Source organism: Lontra canadensis, unplaced genomic scaffold, assembly GCF_010015895.1.
Source record: "Lontra canadensis isolate GAN:19392208 unplaced genomic scaffold, GSC_riverotter_1.0 scaffold164, whole genome shotgun sequence".
NCBI classification, from domain to species: domain Eukaryota; kingdom Metazoa; phylum Chordata; class Mammalia; order Carnivora; family Mustelidae; genus Lontra; species Lontra canadensis.
This window is the reverse complement of record NW_022631158.1, coordinates 391,976-406,041: the sequence shown is the minus strand read 5'-3', so window position 1 is coordinate 406,041 and position 14,066 is coordinate 391,976.

Sequence of the window (14,066 nt, the reverse complement as noted above, 5' to 3'; positions counted from 1 at the left end):
GACACTTTGTGAAAGAAAATACATGAACAGTCTAAAATCACATGAAAAGGAGTTTAACATCATTAACCAGAGTGAAATGCAAATTAAAGCCACAATGATATGTCACTGCACACTCATTAGAATGGTTAGGTTTAAGACTAACAATAGCAAATACTTAGGACAATGTGGAGCTATTGAAATTTCCATACACTGTTGGTAAAACCCTAAATGATAGAACCACCTTAAAATCTTTTGGTAGTTTCTTATAAAGTTAAGCATCACCCATGTTATAACCAGCAATTCTACTTCTAGGAATTTAGCCAAGATAAATGAAAGTTTATGTCCACACAAGGATCTTCATCCATAACAGCCCCAAACTGAAATCCCAAGTGTGTCTTCTATAGGAAAATGGATAAACAAATTGTAGTACACTGACACAATGGGACGCTGTTCAGCAATGAAGAGTAATGAACTGTATGTTGCATGTTACTTACATGCAACAACACAAATTAACTTCAAAAACATTATAGTGAAGTAAAGAAGGCAGATAGAGAATGATAGTGAAATTCCATTTATTTGTAGGTAAAGAAAAAGAAAAACTAACACGACTGGGTAAACATCAGAAGAGTGTGGATCTCTGATTTGGAATGAAATGTTAACTGGAAACTAACATAGGGTAAGTTTCTGAAATGATGGAAATAAAATCTTGATTTGGGCATTGACTTCAAACAGATATAAATTTGCCAAAACTCAATGAATTGTACATTTAAGACTCGTGCATTATCCTATATATAAAGTACATGTCAGTAAAGAAAATATATGTCAGTGTAGGGGTGTCTGGGTGGCTGGGTCGATTGAGCATCCAAGTCTTGATTTTGGCTCAGGTAGTGATCTCAGTGTTGTGGGATAGAGCCCCAAGGCTCCACACTTAGAGGGGAGCCTGCTTCTTGCCCTGTCCCTCTCCCTCTGCCCTCATCCCACCCCTTGTGTGTTCTCTCTCGCTTGCTCTCTCTCACTCTAAAATAAAGAAATGAAACTTCTAAAAAAATATGTCAATGTAAACAAGTAAAAGGGGCCCGAGTCTCTGAAATCTCAAACTACCACAGTAACCCTGTCCTACCTGTCGCTACCTTCACATGAGAGAAAATTAAACTTACAGTTTCTTTGTAAAAATAACTAGCCCATCATGACAAATGCAGAAAAAAATCATGTCTAATTAATTTTCTTATTTTCCTAATACTTAGTATTAAGAGCAAAAGAAATATTTGTTGAATTAAAACGAACATTTACTGGGGTGCCTGAGTGGCTCAGTGGATTAAAGCCTCTGTCTTCGGCTCAGGTCATGGTCCCAGGGTCCTGGGATCAAACCCCACATTGGGCTCTCTGCTCAGCAGGGAGCCTGCTTTTCTCTCTCTCTCTCTCTCTCTCTGCGGCCTCTTTTGCCTGCTTGTGATCTCTATCAAATAAATAAATAAGATCTTTTAAAAAGATAAAATAAAATAAAACGAACATTTACATAGAGAAGACCCCTAAGGTATTTCCAGAATCAAGTGTCTCAGTGGGTTCAGCTCTATCTAGTAGCCCCAGGGCTTTGCCTTGAGACATCTTACCCAGATTATTAAAATAGCTCTGTATGCAATACATGTAATCTGGTATTGCTGTTCAGATAAAAAGTCCCTCTCATTATGATTTATTTTGTATACTTCCAGTTTAGTTTTTGTTTTTCTTTGAAAGTGGGGGGAGAAATTCAGAGCCCCTTTGAGGAAATGTGGAAATATGCTGAATATGCCATCAGGAAGGGAAGCTTTCAAAGCATGATTTATTGTATATTGTTGCGTATTGGAAAATTCCTGAGTTCACCACCTCTCCAGGATATTTCTGTACAATTACAACACTGCCAGTCATGTCCCCCAGGAATGCTTGCCACAGTACGGATGAATGAATGAACTTCAGGTTGTGTCTGCTTCTCACACATATCTGAAGGTTGGGGCCTATATTGATTTGAATCAGAACCATCTCTAAAAGAGAATAATGTTAATGAAAGTAGAGCAGGTATTCTGAAGAGATAGAGGTTATATATAACCAACAAAAAACAGCCTTCCCCGGAAAGGAATAACGGTCCTGCTTGCTGTTCTCCCTACTGGTGAGGCCATCCCAGTCCATCCAGTTCTGACTCCCTACTGGTGAGGCCATCCCAGTCCCTCCAGTTCCAACTTCAGGCAGGAGTGATTTAACAAACCCAAACTATACCTTTTGGCTCTAGTACTCTCCAGCCTCATCCTTCTTTATGTCCACTCCTGCTGCATATGTCTTGGTCTCATCATCAAATGCCCATCTCCTGACTTTTCACCTGAACCCATTTCTACAGTTTATCTTATCCTACACCCCACTTTCCCCTTATTCTCTGATTCTGTGTCCTTATTATAGTTTAGAGCTGATCCTGAAGCTGTTCCCATAGCTCAGACCTGAACTTCACTAAAATCAGTAAAACACCTCTAATTTAAGGTCATAGTCTCTAGCCACTGGGAGTCCATTTCTACAATAATGGACGGCAGACAGCATGAAGTCATCTTTTTTGATAGTCTCACTTTGGGATTGTTCATGGGACTGAGAATACGATACAGTGGTTAGTAGCAAGGGCTCTAGAACCTGATGCCTGGATAGGATTTTTTTTTTCCCTTGGCCATGTTTGTTAACTTCTCTGTGCCTCAGTTCCCTCATCTATAGAATAATGGTGATAATAAGACTCAACTCTAGGGATTTCATAGCAAATACATAAAATTACATATGTATCCCAGCCAGGTATCTGAGGCCCTGTCAACTATGAGAGACCTAACTAATTTGACTTTACAGGTCCTCTCTTCTCTTGGTTACCCCATCGTCATGGATTGGATGCCTGTCGGGACACCTGGGTGCACCAGATGAATCTTCCTCCTGCCAGTTCCTTAGGAGTGCTACCTCTTATCTATCACCATTACCTTTGACAGACTTCCTTCTAGTTCCTTTAGCTGGATCTGTTCCCCAGCACCTAATTTTCCTTCTAATTCCAAAGTGTGGCCCATTTGAACTTACTTCATTGTACTTAAAGAGAACCTGTCTTCCTATGTTTTTTATAAATGGCATGAGTACAGAATTCATATTTAAGTGCTTGCATGTTGGTTTATGTCATGAAGAAAACAGATTAAATGGCTCAAGGCCTCTTTTAGAACAATCTTGCAACATTTGCTTTGGGGCTCTTTTTTTACTCTGAAATATATATTTGACATTTTTCAACTTGTAAAATAATGTTAACTTTCATCTGCAGAATATTTTAATTTGTCAGTCAATTTTCTAGCCTTAGTTCATTTGATTTTCATAAATACCCTTTAAAAAATGTGAACCAAGGATCAGCAAGTTTATACAACTTGCATATATATATATATATATATATATATATATATATATATATGCATAGAATTTGAAACTAGCCAAAGTCTCCTCAATTTAAAGTGAGTTCTTTTTTAGAGAAATGAAATTCTCTCCCAGGCATTAATTTATGATAGACACAGAAACGAACATAAAAATCCCTTTATTCTTCAATATTTCATCAAAATGAACAAAATGATATTCGTGTCCATTCATGAGGTTCTCGTGCATGGCCTTCATTTAGGCGGAGCAAAGCTAAGACCTCAGTGATGTACACTGGGTCTTAATTAAATCTGCGAGATACTCTTGTCTCCTAAGAAGACCCATCGTTTATAGGTCCCATGCACCATGAAAGATTATGATGGCCATTCTTCTCACTAACTAGAGATGTTTAATAATGAAGCCAAATGGCAACCGAGAAGCTGTGGCTTACGCTTCCGAAGCACGACGTTGAATGAGAGCTCCCTTCGTGCCTGATGCAGCTGTTCTCAGCACCTGCAGTGAGGTCACAATAGCCCAGCACTTGGCTTTCCAAGCAACTCTTGTCATCACCAGGCCACCCTGATTGGGATGCAGCACTAGGCAGAGGGTGTCAGAAGGAGAAAAAGTTAGTTAGAAAGATGTAAGCGTTTTGTAATATTATTGTAACAATAGGACCATCTGGGAAGTGTATATTACAGATAGCACATTCTGAAAATTGAGAATATAGCCATTAAATGTCGCACAGAGAAAATTAGATTTGCGAAATGATCTGAAGGAAGAGTATACCAAAGGAATATGGCCCTCCCTGAGGATTTTGCTAGCTAAAACACTTCTGAGTAACTTTTTAGACCCTGAATTCTATATTATGGCTACTCAGGACACATTCCACAGAAATTTGTAGCACTAGCCTTCAATTTATGTTAGGAAAACATATATTTAAAATTACACAATTACATGTAGGTATAATGAATATTTGTGTTATATATATACACTGTATAAGGGAATAGCTTTTGTTATGTATACTAATACATCCATCAGTGTACCACACGTCCTATGTGTACGTGCTGAAAAAGAGATGTAGTGATTCAAATTCAACAGGAGTAATCGGGGAAGGTTCCTAGAGAAATGTGTTTCAAACTCAGCTCCAAGATATAGTAGAGGGCAGGGAAGAGCAAATTCCAATTGGGGTGAATTGAATAAGGAAAGATATACAGAGTTTAAATATGAGAAATGGCAAAGCAGTTAGCTTGTTTCCTGTAGAAGGACTGGATTGACAAAAAATGAGAAATAATGTTGGCATATAATGATGGAATTCTAAAATGTAAGAATGATGTGTATCGAAACTAAAAATCCTGCCATACCAAAATTAATCTTCTTATAACACGGTTTGAATTACTCTCCTGCTCAGAAATTTTCATTGATTCCCATTACTCATTAGGCAGAGTGACGTCATCAGAGTGAGCTCCACAGGCAGACGCTGGTCTGCGTTCTGCATTTCTAATCTACTTTCTCACTACACACCATCCCCCCAACACACAGTCATCTTTTTCTAAAGCCAATTAAGACTACTGGCCATTCCTTGAAGTTGTTTTATACCATTGCAGTTCTCTGCTTGCCTTTGTGATAACCCACGAACCTGAGTATTTTCTTTTTTTAAAGCATCTTGGGTGTATAACTCACACTGCACAAAATCCACCCATTTAAAATGTACAATGCAGTGGTTTCGGTGTATTTAGGGAGTTGTGCAACCATTGCTATAATCTGTTCAGAATATTTACCCCACCTCCCTAAGAAACTCCTACCCAATATCAGTCATCCCCCATTCCTGTCCCTCTCTACCCCTGCGTTAAACTGATAATCCTTCCACCTACAAATTTGCCAATCCAGAACTTTTAATATTAGTAGAATCAGAAAATGCATGTCCTTTTGTGACTGGATGTTTTTATGTAACATGTTTTCACAAATGTGTTCACATGTGTCTGTACTTTGTTCCTTTTTATGGCTGAATCACATTGCATCTTATGTATACACCACATTTTATTTACCGATCACCAGTTGATGTACACTTAGGTTGTTTCCGCTTTTTGACTATTAGGAATGATGCTGCTATAAACATTGGTACACACATCTTTGTGTGGACATATGTTTTCAATTTTCATGAGTATATGCTTAGTAGTGGAATTCCTGGATCATATGGTAACTATGTTAAACATTTTAAAGAAATGCCAAACTGTCTTCCAAAATAGCTGCACCATTTTACATTTCAAGAGCAATGTATAAAGTTACCGATTTCTCTATATCCTTGCCAGTATTTGTTATTTTCTGTTTTTTTTAATAGTAACCATTCTATATGCATTTTCCTAATAGCTAATTATGTTGAGTGTGTTTTCATGTACTTATTAGTTATTTGTGTATGTCTTCTTTGAGATAAAAAAGATTTGAAGGCATTTGAATGTCTATGTAAATCCTTTGCCATTTTTTAATTAAGCTATTTGATTCTTTATTAGAGTCGTATGACTTTTTAAATGTAGTTTGTATATGAATCCTTTATCAGATATATGATTCTCAAATATTTTTCCCCATTCTGAGGGTTGTCTTTTCACTTTCTTGAAGATATTATTTGCACCACATAATTTTTAATTTTGATGCAGTCCAATTTATACATTTTTTTTTCTTTTTTCATTTGCTCTTTGACATTATACCTAAGAGGGCAATGCCTAATCCAGTCACAAAGATTTTCTCCTATATTTTTTTCTAAAGGTTGTTTAGTTTTAGCTTTTACATTTGAATCTATGTCTATTTTGAACTTTCATGTCTGAAGTGAAGTAAGGAAAAAATTCATTCTTTTGCATGGGCATATCCAGTTGGCCCAGCATCATTTGTTACTGTAGAGACTGTATTTTCTCCCATTGAAATACCTTGGTTCCTATGTCAAAAGCTAACTGACCATAAATGTAAAGATTTATTTTTGCACTGTCAGTTCTTTTCGATGGATCTATAGATCTATTCTTATGCTGTTACCACACTCGCCCCTGCTCTGTAGATAGGCACTAGGGGGGCTGATGGCACTGGGGTTCTTGGCTTGCCCCTCTCAGCATGGAACCTCCCTCCAATGAGTGAGCTAGTGAAAGTGGGATCAGAACCCAATGTTCTCACCCTGCTGCACCTGGGGTGAGTGTCTGCCCTACGAGTGGAGACTGGGTGGAAGGAGAGAGCTCAGTCTTCTTGCTCATGTGGAATAGAGATTCTGTAGCCCTGGGGCTGGGAGAGATGGAAACACTGGTGGCTTGCCCCCTTCCCCCACACTTGGAGCTGGAATAACAAGGAGCTCCCTTTTTGTTGACCGCACCCATCTGGGTTGGAGGTCTCCAAGTGTTTTCCATAACACCTAGCTCATCAAAGGAAGGAAGTGGGTCAAGGCTCAAATGCCATAAAGTCTTGCTTCTGTGATGGAAGGATTTAATAGATTTTCTTAAAAATATTTCTCCATTTGCTGTGTGCCCTTAGGACAATTTCTGGAGATTTTAAAAGATAGCATATTTTATTTATTTATTTTTTGAAATAATTTTCTCCAGTTACATGGTTATTTGCTGAGGAGAGAGACTACCACCATCTCTGCTCCTCCATTCTGCAAGAAATTTAACATTTTCTCTCCAAGATAACTTGTCACTTCATCTAATAATTTCTAAATTTACCACCCCACCTGTGGCCCTCACCGCCCACCCCCACATGCACACGCACATGCAGTCAATTTATGCTATGTTTCTTTCTGACTACATATTTCCCTATCAAACAACATCACTAAGATTAAACTCTTTAACTTGCCAGTACTTAACATAAATGATTAATTAACCTTTCTTTCCCTTTTTAAATTTTAATCTCATTAATCTCCCTGTTTTTGCAAAGTATAGTTTGATATAGAAATAAATTCAAAAATGATACTTTAATGCTTCTAGGTCCCATCGTGGTAGCTATTTGAAGTGCAAAGTTAAATAAAATGTGTTCGCTGAGTTTGATGACCTTACCATAGAGTGTAGATAGTGGGCTTATAAAGAAATTATTATAAATCAATGTGCTCAGTGCCCTACTACAAATGGGGATGGATTTACTCATTTTCAGGATTTATATTTAAACAATAACCACAACACGTCCTTTCTAAACCCCCCTACCTCCTTCAGCTATGTTTCTTTTTCCTTTCACAGACTTCATATGAGACCTTCTTGCGAATGATTTCATAGATTGACTTCATGTCCTACCTCCCAACCTTTCTTCAAACCAATGCAGTATGACGTCTTCTCTCATCACTCCACTGACGGTGCTTTTCCAAAGTCATCGGTGACCTCACATGGCTATATCCAAAGGCTCTATCGGTGTCCTAATGTAGCCTTATTACTTGTCTGCTCAGCCAACTTTGAGCTTCCTGAGATGAGGGCTGTGTCCCACTCCTCTCTGTGGCACTCTGTACCTGGCACAGTTCTTATTACACACTTGGCATCCAACAAGCATGAGAATGAGGCAGCTGATGTGTGCATACACAAATGGCACGAGTAACAGTCAATAATGTCGAGATGCTTGAAGGGGAAACTATATTCTTTTTTACACTGTGCCTAGAAAGTGATACAGACAACTAGCTCTTTAATAAATGACTCGAAACTATGATGATAAAACATGCAGAAAAAGTGTCCATGAAACCTTGATAACTCTGCTAAAGCCACAACTGAAGCCATTATCCTTATGTTGTTCATCTCTTGAACCATTTTAATTTCTATGAGGCTGAACTTTTTTTTTTTCCCCCTTCATTTTCTAGGAACAATTGACTCTGCTCTCCTCGCCTGCGGAAGGCTCCTGCATATCATTGCTCTGGCAGGTGGTTTTCATTTGCCTGTCCAGAGATGCTGGCACTCCTGCAGACATAGCTCCCATCTCACTCGCTCCCAGCCAGGTCCCCAGTGCTGTCTGCATCTGATACAATGGCTTGTTACATTCCAGAATAGGTGGTTATAACAGTAAGGCAGTCTTCTCTTCCTTCAACAACTCTGGCGGGGGCGGGGGGGGGTGTATTTACTGGACTATTACATTGCAAAATACATTTTTTAAAATTTAAATTAAATACACTATTTAAAAATACATCTCTTCTGCAATAATAAAGGTTGTCCATTTAACCTCTGACAAAGGATGCGGAGTTGGAGTGGGACCTCATTGTTAAGCCCCCGCAGCTGCTGCCTAGGTTTAGTTTCCTAAGCAACCTGGAAACGTAATTATACCCAAGCAACAAGGACAAGTATTTAGAGGAAGAAGATTAAGTGGAATCACTATCATCATCAAGCATCTAAGAACTGAGATTATCGAGGGAGAGAACAAGTAAAAATAAGAAAATGCTATTTGGTGCTCAAATTCGCTGCGGAGCTTTTAAAACAATGATTTTTAAGTACCTTATGATTTCAAGTCTTTAGTAAATAATCTTCAGGTTTTCAGTGAAAGATCAGACAACTGAAATTACATTGCCTGGGATAGTGCATGCCCCAGGAGCTACTAAATCTTAAGGAAGTATTCCTTAAGAGACGACTTCACCTAGCCTTTGAACTAGACCTTGAAAAATGGGTAGAATTTGGATAGGCAGAAGGTTTCTGTATGCTAATGATTACAGTTTGTCTGTTTATTCAAATCCCTCATGTGTTGCTATCACTATTCACTGTTATCCTTCCTGGGGTCCCTTGAGTCATCCCACTTCCTCCTTCCCCTTCATAACACTGGCTTTCCGCAGTGTTCAAGAGTTGTGGAGAGTGTAGCTCCTCTTAGGATTCCACACTGTTGTCAATGAAATCTCGAACTATTGTTCTTACTGGGTTGGGAGTCTTAAAATCAAAAGACCTGTAGGAAGCAGATTTCGGAACAAGCTTCCAGGTAATTTACCAATCCTTTTAACAGCACTTATGCAGATGGTGAAAGAGAGCTGCTTTGACACATCTCCTTGAAGGACGTTCCCCAATTCATTCAGCAGCCTACTGTGGTATTGGAAATTCCTAATTGAAAGTCTTCTTACCATTAAACCAAAATCTGCCTCCCTGTGTATTCTGCCCATTGGTCTTAGTTATTATGCTCTAACCAAAGCTCAACCCATTTCTATTTTGTTGGGCTTTTTAAATATTTGAAGTAGATGCTATGTTCCTCATGTGTGTTCTCTTCCCCAGACTAGTCATCTCTGTTTCTTCCAATTAATTCTCAATTTCTGAAGAAGAAAAAAAGATTGGGAATCAGGATATTACCTCCATTATCACATTTAAGTCTTCCCCTTTCATAATTTTTAAATTCTCTGCTCAGTTTGCTTCCTGCTATTGACTAAAACTGTTCACTATTTTTTTATTTGACAAGATTCTAAGATGAAAAAAAAAATCATTCATTGTTCTCCTACTTAGCAGCAAATCCCATATCCTTAACTGTCATTTAAACAGTTCACTTCACAGCTCTGAATAAAAGGTTGTGGATCACCTTTCAGACTTGACTACCCTGGAGAGTGCCCAACAGAATCTGCACTATTGTACACTTTCCTGTACAGATTTGAGTCTCTGGAATAGCAGAGATGTGCTACCCACACACCCAATTTGCTCACTATAGAAATTGAATAGGATGATTATTCAACCATATGCTTGTTTTTCTCTGTATGACCAAAACTATTTGCTCACTGACCCCCAAATAATTCTTGCTGATTATCATATCAGATCTTCCAATTCTCACGTTTTCACTTCTGGAATTGTTTTCTGCTTCTTTCTGTGTTAGTTCACCTTTGCTTCCTCTATGGAGATTTTTAGCTTTTTAGAGTTTTCTTTTTTTTTTTTTTTAACACACATTGTTGTGCTCCTACATTTGCTCCAGAAATGCCTTCCAACCCTTGTAGGTATATATCCTTCAAGGTCTTGAATAGGAACACGGACATCTATTAACTGGGGAAACTGCTCACATGTGTCTTCCCATTTATTTGTCCACGTAGACTGAATGCTCCTCAAAGTTAATTATTATTTCTTTCACTTTTTCTCTTTCCAGCCCTAATCCAGAATCTAATCCAGAATCTAATCCAGAACTACTTGGATTTCTTCTTCACATGCTTGAAGAAAAGAGCTAGAATCACAACTGACGAATCACTGAGCACTGCGTCAGAAACTAACGACGTGCTATTTGCTGGCTAACTCAACATAATAAAAAATATTTTTAAAAGATACAGCAAATATTTACATATATAAAAGAATATGACTTTAGACTTAAGTATATAGATTTCAATAGTTCTATTTATAGTAACAAAAATACTTTGAAGCATACCCATGATAAATATGTAAAAATAAATACAGACGTAGACAAAATGCTATGACCAGAAAGCTAAAAAAATGGAATGAAAATCATACCTATGCATTAGACCATTTCAGCAGCTGAATTCCTATTTGCATTTTAAGAGATAAATATAAATGTGCTTTCAGTTTGATGTTTAATAAATTATTAACACAAAGTCTGTCTGCTTGTGCAGATATGTACAATTCCCCTCTCTTCACAACTCTTAAAGCATTATTAAAACACAGCATCTCTTCCTATAAGTATGGAGAATCACAAAAACCAGTCTCATGCCATGTGGGTGGCCGATAAGTGAGACCTATAACAATTTTCCTTACGTATGACCCCTATATTTTAGCAGAAGCTGTGTCTGAGCTAGTCTCCTGTCTGGATGATTGCAAGCAGTATATACAGTGTCTGAATATTTATCAAGTTGTTTTTACCAGGGTTTCCTTTGATGACTTTGAGCTTCATGGTTCTTAGATCACTTCTCCTGAATAGAGTCTTGGACTGTGAAATGGCATGGGGATCCCCGACATCACCGCCTTTCTCAAGATGCCATGGTCATTAGCTACTTTAGGGGAAAAGATGGATCCAGATGGATTCAAACTCATATCTTCAGTTTAGCAAACTTTTTGCTATACCACAATTGCCTCATGGGTATAAAACAGCTACAGAGTGGCTGACCATGTCTGTCTGTCTGTCTCTTTCAATTTCTCTCTTTTTCTTTTATATTGAATAAGGCATGTAGTGGTTAAAAGAATGGGCTCTGGGTTCAAATGGACTCTCAGATCAAATCTTATCCATAATGTATTAACCTCAGGAATGTTAATACATTTCTTCAGACTACAGTTTCCTAATTTATAAAGTGGGGATAGTACCCAAATTATGGAGTTGTGGTGAGTATTAAATGAGATATTTCATGTAATGATTTCAGCACAGTGTTATTCATAAGTGCTCAAGAACGTTAAATATTATTATAATTACTTTAAATAACTTATAATGTTCATACAAGCAATGGTCACAGTCACCAAACTGTGGAAAGAACTAAGATGCCCTTCAGTGGATGAATGGATAAAGAAGATGTGGTCCATATATACTATAGAGTACTACGCCTCCATCAGAAAGGATGAATACCCAACTTTTGTATCAACTAGGATACTGGATGGGACCAGAAGAGATTATGTTGAGTGAAGTTAAGTCAAGCAGAGAGAGTCAATTATCATATGGTTTCACTTATTTGTGGAACATAAGGAATAACACGGAGGACATGGGAAGATGGAGAGGAGAAGGGAGTTGGGGAAAGTTGGAGGGGGAGACAAACCATGAGAGACTCTGAGGAACTAACTGAGAGTTTTGGAGGGGAGGGTGGTTGGGTGAGCCTGGTGGTGGGTATTATGGAGGGCACATTATTGCATGGAGCACTGGGTGTGGTGCATAAACAATGAATTCTGGAACACTGAAAAGAAATTTTAAAAAAATAAATAAAAATTTTTAAAAATATGGAAAGGCTAGGAAAGACAAGATAGATTATTAAAACAGCCAATAATCACTCAATCTAAAGACAACCATCGTTAATACACACACACACACATACACACATATATATACATAGAAAATACAGCATGTACTTGTATGTTCAAACATAGTTTTGTATATATATTTTAGCAAATTATATTACTATTTTATATCATGGAATTCACAAAATGGAATGAAATTGACTTGCTAATCACAAAATTTTCTGCAAGTCATTCCAAACTGGTGGTTTCTAGTACTATCTTGATCCTGAAAATCTAAAAATGCACAAAAGAGCCTCATTCTTGGGGGATTTGTTATCAACTTCAGGCTGACAGTAATGCAGAAAATAATAAGCTGAGCAATAATCATTTACCTTTCGATTGTACTTCTTATGAAGATTTTCAAGACTTTTATAATTACAGCATCTCATTAACCTTTTGAAGAGATCTGTGGTATAGTATATAGCACGGTGACTCTACTGTAATGTAAAATCAGGTAATCCAAGAAGAACCACTGAAATTAAATGCCTCTCTCTGGAAAACCACACTACACAAGGCAGTGATAAGTGCTAAAAGGTTGCATGGTTTGGTGGTTCTTGGGCTCTTTCCTGACCACCTCCAGTGGGTTTGGTTTCTTAAGATAGTGACCTTGTCTTATTAATCTTTGTTCTACACATTTACTTATCCATTCATTTATTTCTTCATTTAGCCTTATTAATGTTTAAAGAAATCCTACTACAAGCCCAATGATATGCTACTAAAATTAAGAAGATAACATCATTATTTCAAGGGGTTAGAATTTAACCAAGATCAACAAGTAAAGAGGAAGTTTTAGTGCCCTGTGATAATCATGGTAAAAAGAAGGACAAACAGACCCTATAGAAACAGAAAGAGAAACAAATTCAATCTAGAAGTAGTCAGAGGAGGGTTCTTGAAGAATACATCAAACTTCATTGCATCTTTAAAAAGGTCTAGGAAGTATGCCCTAAGTAGTGGTCCATGTGATCTTGAACACTTTTGCTTAATATTTAAACTCTCTTAGTCTCAATTTCCACATCAGTTTGTTGTTGACCTTAACACAGATTTTTGTACCCGAAGTACCTAGCATAGTGTCTATCAATAATAAAAAACCAATAAAAGTTTGTTCTTTTTTACTATGAACTTGTGTTGCTTTCCCACTTCATTTTTTTTTTTTTTTTTTTGGTCCGTGAATGCTGTAACTGGTAAGTAATGTTCCTCTCTGAAAATATCTTGTAACTTTGGAGTTGGATCCTACCTTTCGATAGGACACAAATTTGATTATCCCTGGAAAGGATTTCTTTTATTCAGGGACAGCAAAAGATTTGTAAATGCCCATAGGATATTGATAGGGGAGTAGTCAGGAAATCTAGGCCTGTCACACAATCCAGATGTCCCACGGGTGGTTATACAGTCCTCTGTCACTTTCCTTAGCCATAACTTGCCCCAAATTTGAAAGAGAATTCCATTCAAAGTTCTCTTTTTATAAGATTTTTCTTCTAAAAAATCCCTTAAATAATTTTCTTTGATATCATAAAAATGATATGCCCTCTATAATAGAAGTAATATTTGAATAGATGAAAAAGGGAGTTAAGAAAGCCATCAGGATTTAAGAACAACACACTACATGGTATTCAAAAATATAAGAAAATTCTAAGATAAAGAGTGTAGAAGCTAATTGACGGATACTCAGTTTGATCTCCCATTTTTGCAAATGGCTGCTCCAAGTTCTTTTCCAAAATGATGTCACCGCTTTCACTGCTGTCATCAATTGCCATCGGCACTGCCTTTAACTGACATGATCACTGATTGTTACAATTAGTGCCCATTAGTATAGAGTAAAAT